The sequence below is a fragment of the Nannospalax galili genome, unplaced genomic scaffold (genome assembly GCF_000622305.1).
Source record: "Nannospalax galili isolate Female #2095 unplaced genomic scaffold, S.galili_v1.0 scaffold44, whole genome shotgun sequence".
In the NCBI taxonomy this organism is placed as follows: Eukaryota; Metazoa; Chordata; class Mammalia; order Rodentia; family Spalacidae; genus Nannospalax; species Nannospalax galili.
The window spans coordinates 3,994,820-4,001,860 of NW_008355789.1; the positions used below are offsets into that span (position 1 = coordinate 3,994,820).

Consider the following 7,041-nt stretch of genomic DNA (forward strand, 5'->3'; position numbering starts at 1 on the left):
CCAGCTGAGATCCAGAAGGCACGCGTGGTCAGGTACTAGAAGATGCTGAGAGAACGGACAAGGTATTGTCCTGGTGTGAGAGGATGGCAAGCAGACAGAGGAGCAGATATGGAGTAGGGCAGCTCAAGAATCAATTTTGAAAAAGCAACTGCTAAGTCCTGAGCCTTGTTGTTTGGGATTATGCTGCCCAGAGTGCCGACAAGGTCTCGAAAGAAAAGGCACCCACTAGGTAAGTGCCGAAAACAGCATCACTGCAACAACTCAATACCAACAAGCTCCATCCCGAGTGGGACTGATACAACCAAGCACTTCCTACTTTCATAACTGGCTGAGACAGAGGAGGCCTCGGCACAGTGACAAGAGGAGCTGAACAGCATTCGGAAGGACAGGGTGAGAAGTAGATGGCCTATTAGGGGCTGAGATCCCTAGACTCTTGATTTATGCTGACCACTACATTGAGTCTACTCAATGAATTGATCCAAACAGGCCACCCCCCCCCAGCAAGAAATGTAACCAACGGAATGCATCTAAACATCAATGGCTTATGCATCTTTAAGTACCCCCAAAGAATCTTAATGTGGCTTTCAGTAAATTGGCTGAACATTTTCCATCATACATGAAAAATGGGTGTGGGAGACAGTTATGGTTGGTCTTTGAAATTACCCAGGTGGTAAGCAGGGCTCTACTGTTGAAGCAACTTTATGCAATATTTTCAGCCCAGGGGCATGATGCATATAGTTATCCCAAGATACTCAGAAACTCAAGAAGACATCAGCTTTGGCCATGTGGATTATCTACCAACTCCTTTAAATTCTGTCCTTCCTATTTGTGAAACATTGCTGCCTGGTGCTGAACTACGATCCTGGCATCCAAGTGGTCTCAAGTAGCTTTACCCTGGTACGTCCAACGCACAGTCCTAACGTCCTCTCACTCACCTGCTGTAGTAGATGGTATTCACAGCCCAGTGTTTCACCCTTTTGTGAGCCTTGCTGTTCCTCCTACTAAAAAAAAAAAAGCAAAAACCATTCCTGCTTCAAAGCTCATTCTTCCCTAGCATCTTCCGTCATATGGTGTGCTTTGGCAAAGGGGGTGAGGGTATGCGTGACTGAATAAAAGGGCCTTTTCTGCTCTTGGCTAAGAAGCACCTTCTAGAGCTCTGATGTTCTCTCAACTCACTCCCACCTCCATCTCAGGAGCATAAGAAAATTCAAGCTCTCTCCCAAAGTGCTGAGACAGCAGGCAATTCCGTGCCTTTTCCTAAGGTTTACGCTGCCCTGTAATCCATACAGCTTTATTTTCCTGCATTCACACTGTGATGCTTTATTTGGATTGTCGGTTTGACTAAGAAATGCTTAAGGCTGGAGAGATGGCTCAGCAGTTAAGAGCACTGACTGCTCTTGCAGAGGACCCGGTTTTGATTCCCAGCACCTACATGGCAGCTACAAACCATCCTTAACTCCAGTTCCAGGGGAATCCGAAGCCCTCTTCTGACCTCCACAGCATTGCAGGACATGGGTGCACTCACTTACATGCAGGTAATACACTCATACACATAAAAATAAAAATAAAAAAAATGTTTTTAAAAAGAAAAAAGAAATACTTAAGGCATTAGTGAGGTACAACTTCGGGTATTTCGGTGAGGGTGTTTCCAGAGAGAATTAACCAAGCAGGGGAAGATCCACCCTGAATGTAGGCAGCATCATACCATGGGCTAAGGTGCGAAGTTGAATAAAAAGGGGAGGGGAAGTGAGCTGAGTGCCAGCATGCCTGGCTTTCTGTATCCTGATCTGCCCCATGCTTGTGCCACCACAGCCATGAGCTGCTCTGGACACCATGCCTTCCCTGCCAGGATGGAATGCACCCTCAAACTGTGAAACAAAGTAAGTCCTTCCTCCCTTGCTTTGTCAAGTATGTGGTCACAGCCTGAGAAAAGTAACCAACAGGTACTGTAGCAAGAACACAGCTTCCTTCCCGTAGCCCACCTCACAGATCCTCCCTGTGGAAGATGAAGACCCCGTGCATCATGAATTTGGGCCGACCACTGAAAGCTAATCTCCATGACTCCCACCTGCCTATATTCCCTTTTATTTCCAATTCTTTTGTCTCTTCGAAGCTATAGATATTTCAGAGGAAAAGAAACTGGCTTGCCAAATTCTCTTCCAAATTAATTTCTATTTTTATTTACTTTAAGAAGATTTCACTACATGGAATAATCTAATGATTGTCTTACACAAAATCAAAGTTTCCCAGGGACAGGAAACATGGTTTATTTGTGATTGCAGCTCCAGGACAGATTAGCAAAATATAGGGTACACTACTCAGAAACACTTGTAGTGTGAGAGACAGGCCAGTGCAGAGCTGAATCATCTTCAGTTTCTACTCATAGTTTGTTGTTGCTGTTGTTGTTTGGGGGGTTGTTTGTTTGTTTGTTTTGTTTTGTTTGAGACAGGATCTCCCTGTAGCCCCAGTTAGTCTGGAATTCACTATGTAGACGAGGCTGGCCTGGATCTCACAGAGATTCACCCGTTTTTGTCTCCAGGGTGCTGGGATTAAAGATGTGTGCCACCACATCCAGTTTTCTTTTTTTTTTTTTTTTTAACTTTTACAAAAACTTTATTGAGAATTTCATACATGCATATAAGGTGTTTTGATGAAATCCATGCCCATTCCCTCCCCTCCAACACCTCCCATATCTCCCCATCACTTTTTTCTTTTTCTTTTCTTTTTTTTCTTCTTTCATTTATTTACTTTTATGGGGCTTTTGGCTACTCTAACAATCCCCACTCTGAAGAGGTAACCCTAAAATCTTTTAAGGATTAGATACAAGCTCCCAAATACTCTCAACGTTTTTGGCCTTTGGAACAGAGTGTGTTTCTAAGAGGCCCAAGGACATTTTGACTTTTAGACAAGAAACTGGCTACTTTTCTTTTTTTTTAATTTTATTATTTTTATGTGTACACGTGTATTGCCTGCATGTAGGTAAGTGCACCAGTGTCGTGCAACGCCCGCGAAGGTCAGAAGAGGCTGTCAGATTCCCTGGGACTGGAGTTACAGACAGTTGTTAGCTGCCATGTGGGTGCTGGGACTCGAACCCAGGTCTTCAGCAAGAACAACCAGTGTTCTTAACCACTGAGCCATCTCTCCAGCCCCCAGCTACTTTTCTTTGGGGTACTTTTACCCTAACTGCCTAGCCAATTCCTACCTCCTAATCTTATCACACCATCCTCTGAAGGGGTTACCCAAATTGACAGAGACCACTCTGGCTGCTTCCATGCTAAACAGGTCCACAGGGTGAGGCAATTGGAGTACCCCTTCAGTGGATCTATCTAAAAGACTCCCAAATTGCATAACTCTTATCTCTAAGGGGAAAAGAAAGTCTTTGACTGGTAAATAGGAGATGTGAAGGAGAAGTAAAGGCAAGAGTAATTAGCATTACGAGTTCTAGACAGGGAACTAGAAAAAAGTCAGAACAGGGCAATTTTCAAATGTTCACATGGGAGTCCGTTGGAATTTCTTGACAAGGGCTTCCAAAAGCATCCCTCTATTGGGCTCCTCCTCATTTTTCTCTTGTTTTCCAAGGCTGGACTCTAGAGTGATGGATTCAGGATTTGCTTTCAGGTATTTTGATAGCTGTTGGAGTGATTAGAATCAGTGCCAGTTCCCTCTCAAAGGCTTAGAGATAACTGAGGTTGCACACTGGATAGCCTTTACCCAGCATGGATCATGCCTCTTTTTCCTAGCCTTCCACAGATTGTGTACTTTAGCCTTCCCCAAATCCAGGCGTCTACGTGTTATTAGGGTCAAATTACATACAGTTGGCTGGGAAGAGTGGCTGGATACTCCAGTGAGGGTCCAATGACCCTGCTTGGCCCCCCTTTAATGAATGAGCACAACTGTCAGGAAGCCCAATTGTGACTATGTTTAGTGATCAGGCTCGGCTGAAGTTGTGATGACGGTAGTTCTTTCATGCAGAAGGGACTGCTGTATAGCATCTTCTTATTAAAAGGACCTGGAATATAAAAGGATTTGGTGCTAGGATCTACATATGAGGGAGAACATACGCTGTTTGTTTTTCTGAGTCTGTGTTACTTCACTTAGTATAATAGTTTCTAGATCCATCCATTAACCTGCAAATTTCATTATTTCATCTTTCTTTACTGCTGAATAGAATTCCATTGTGTAAATATACCACACTTTTGTTAACCATTCATCAGCTGAAGAGCATTTAGGTTGCTTCCATCTCTTAGCTATTGTGAAAAGAGCAGCAACAAACATGGTTATACAAGTGTCTCTACAATAGGATGAGTCCTTTGGGTATATGCCAAGTAGTGGTATAACCAGGTCATATGGTAGGTTCATTTTTAGTTTTTTTAGAGTTCTCCACACTGTTTTCCACAGAGACTGCATGAGTTTGAATCCCACCAGCAGTGAATGAGCGTTGCCCTTTCTCTACATCTTGGCCAGCATTTGGTATCATTTTTTTCTCTTGATCCTAGCCAGTCTGGTTGGGGTAAGGTGATACTTCAGGGTGGTTTTAATTTGCATTTCCCTAATTACTAACAATGTTGAACACTTTTTGAGATGTTTCTTAGCCATCTTTATTTCTTCCTTTGAGAACTCTCTATTTAGATCTTTAGTCCATTTTTAATTGGGTCATATGGCTTCTCGATTTTTTGTTTTTTGAGTTCTTTATATATTCTGGGTATTAAACCTCTGTCAGATGTGTCAATGGTGAAGTTTTTTCCCATTCTGTGGGTTTTCTCTTCACTTTTTTGATTATTTCTTTTGCTGTACAGAAGCTTTTTAGTTTAATGATGTCCCACTTATTGATTGCTGACCTTAATTCTTGAGCAACTTCTGTCTGCTTTAGAAAATCCTTTCCTCCTCCTATATGTTGTAAGTTACTGCCAATATTTTCTTCTAATAGTTTCAGGGTTTCCAGTTCCACATTGAGATCTTTGATCCATTTGGAGTTGACTTTTGTGCAAGGCGAAAGATAAGGATCTAGTTTCAATCTTCTACAGGTGGAGATCCAGTTTTGCCAACACCATTTGTTGAAGATGCTGTCTTTCCTCCATTGTGTGTTCTTGGCACCTTTGTCAAATATCAGGTGGCTGAAATTGAGGTTTGGATCTTCAATGATGTTCCATTGATCTATGTGTCTGCTTTTGTGCCAGTACCATGCTGTTTTTAATGAATATAGCTTTGTAGCATATTCTGAGATCTGGTATAGTAATCTCCCAGCATTGCTCTTTGTGCTCAGGGTTGCTTTGGCTATCTAGGGTCTTTTGTGCATCCATATGAATTTAAGGATGGATTTTTCTAATTCTGTGAAGTATGTCATGGGGACTTTGGTTGGGATTGCATTGAATCTATGTATTGCTTTTGGTAGGATGGTCATTTTCACAATTTTAATTCTTCTAATCCATGAACATTGGAGGTCCTTCCATCTCCTGGTGTCTTCCTCAGTCTCTTTCTTTGACTATTTAAAATTTTCATTGTAGAGATCTTTGGTGTCTTTGATCAGATTTATTCCAAGATTTTTTTTGCAGCAATTATGAATGGGAGCATTTCCCTGTGTTGTTTCTCCAATTGTTTGTTATTGGTATATAGAAAGGCTACTGATTTTTGAGGATTGATTTTATAACCTGTCACTACACTGAAAGTGTTTATCGGTTCTAGGAGTTTTCTGGTGGAACTTTTGGGACTTCTTAGGTATAATATCATATCATCTGCAAAAAGCGATAGTTTGACCTCTTCTTTTCCAATTAGTGCTCCTTTAATTTCCTTCTCCTGTCTTATTGCTCTAGCAAGAGTTTTAAGCACGATGTTGAAAAGGAGTGCCACCACATCCAGTTTTCTATTCACAGTTTTAAAACAATTTTCATCCACCCAGTTGGAGGGGAATCAGTGGGATGTGACATCCCAGGTAGAGTCCAACCTAAGAAACCCTATTCACCTGCACTCTCTGGAGAAACTTGCTAAGACCCTCCAAGCCAGCATACAATTAATGCTGTAAACTCAGAGTATAGCCCTGGGCAGTCAGGGAAATCTGAGTGAGTCAGTCAAGTTCAGCTATCCAAGCACTTCATCAATATGTTCTATAAACCCTCAGACTATTCTTCCTGGAGAAAGTGCAGTTAAGTTAGACAAGAGCTGTGGCCTCCCACTACCCCTCTTATTAATATCAACTCTGGCTCAGACACTGAGGAAACATGTTGGCCAAATGAGTCAGGTTCCCATTGTTGGGATGGATTTTAGTGTAGAAAATAAACTGGCAATGGGGGCGGGGACTCAATCTTGCCATGATCAAGGACCAGGTAAATGGGAGGTGCTGTCTGGTGCCAAGAAGGGTTGGCAAGTCCCCGGGATAGCACTCTTCTGTGCTTCCAGCAGTGCCATCAACACCTGACTCGTCCTGACTTGATCCGAACCATGCAGAAAGCTGTCTCTGAGAGGCAAGAGGCTGGGACTGGCTAGATTGATGGGGTAGGGAAGCCGGGTTCTCAAACAGAGAAGCCCAGACCTCCACCAAGGGCAATGGCTCTTCTAAACCCCACCACAATGAACAAAGGTCAATCGCAGCGGTTTCTAGGGTCAGGAGCCTCCAAGCACAGTGCAAAGGACTCCACAGGTTCTGAAGGGAAAAAAGCACTGGGCACAGGCTTTGCCGATCTTTCGGAGTCAGGGGTCAATAGAGCTGGAAGATACGCTGTCCAGATCTCCTCTGGTTCCACTTCCCTCACTGGCCCTGCGACCCCACCCCCACCCATTTGCTACAGAGCAGGAAGCACCCACACGAGGCAGTACAGTTTATAGTGGAAGCCGTTGATGAAGCTGATGGAGTCCAGGATGACCACAGCACTTAGTCAAACACGGCTCCGCCGAGGCCCACAGTGCCCCGTGCAGCACCTTCTCACCCGCAGAGTCACCATAAACAGTCACGTGTGTGCCCAACACTGAAGCTTTGTCCACTACGTACACCACGTGACTCAGGGCTTGCTATTTCCAAGTGCTTGTTTCAACTGTGCTGTGACCACA

At 43.5% G+C, this 7,041-nt stretch overlaps 1 pseudogene; it reads right to left on the reverse strand.

Moving 5' to 3' along the window:
• Positions 1-6,187: 6,187 nt before the first annotated feature.
• Positions 6,188-6,773, reverse strand: LOC103750455 (annotated as a pseudogene).
• Between the last annotated feature and the right edge of the window lie 268 nt (positions 6,774-7,041).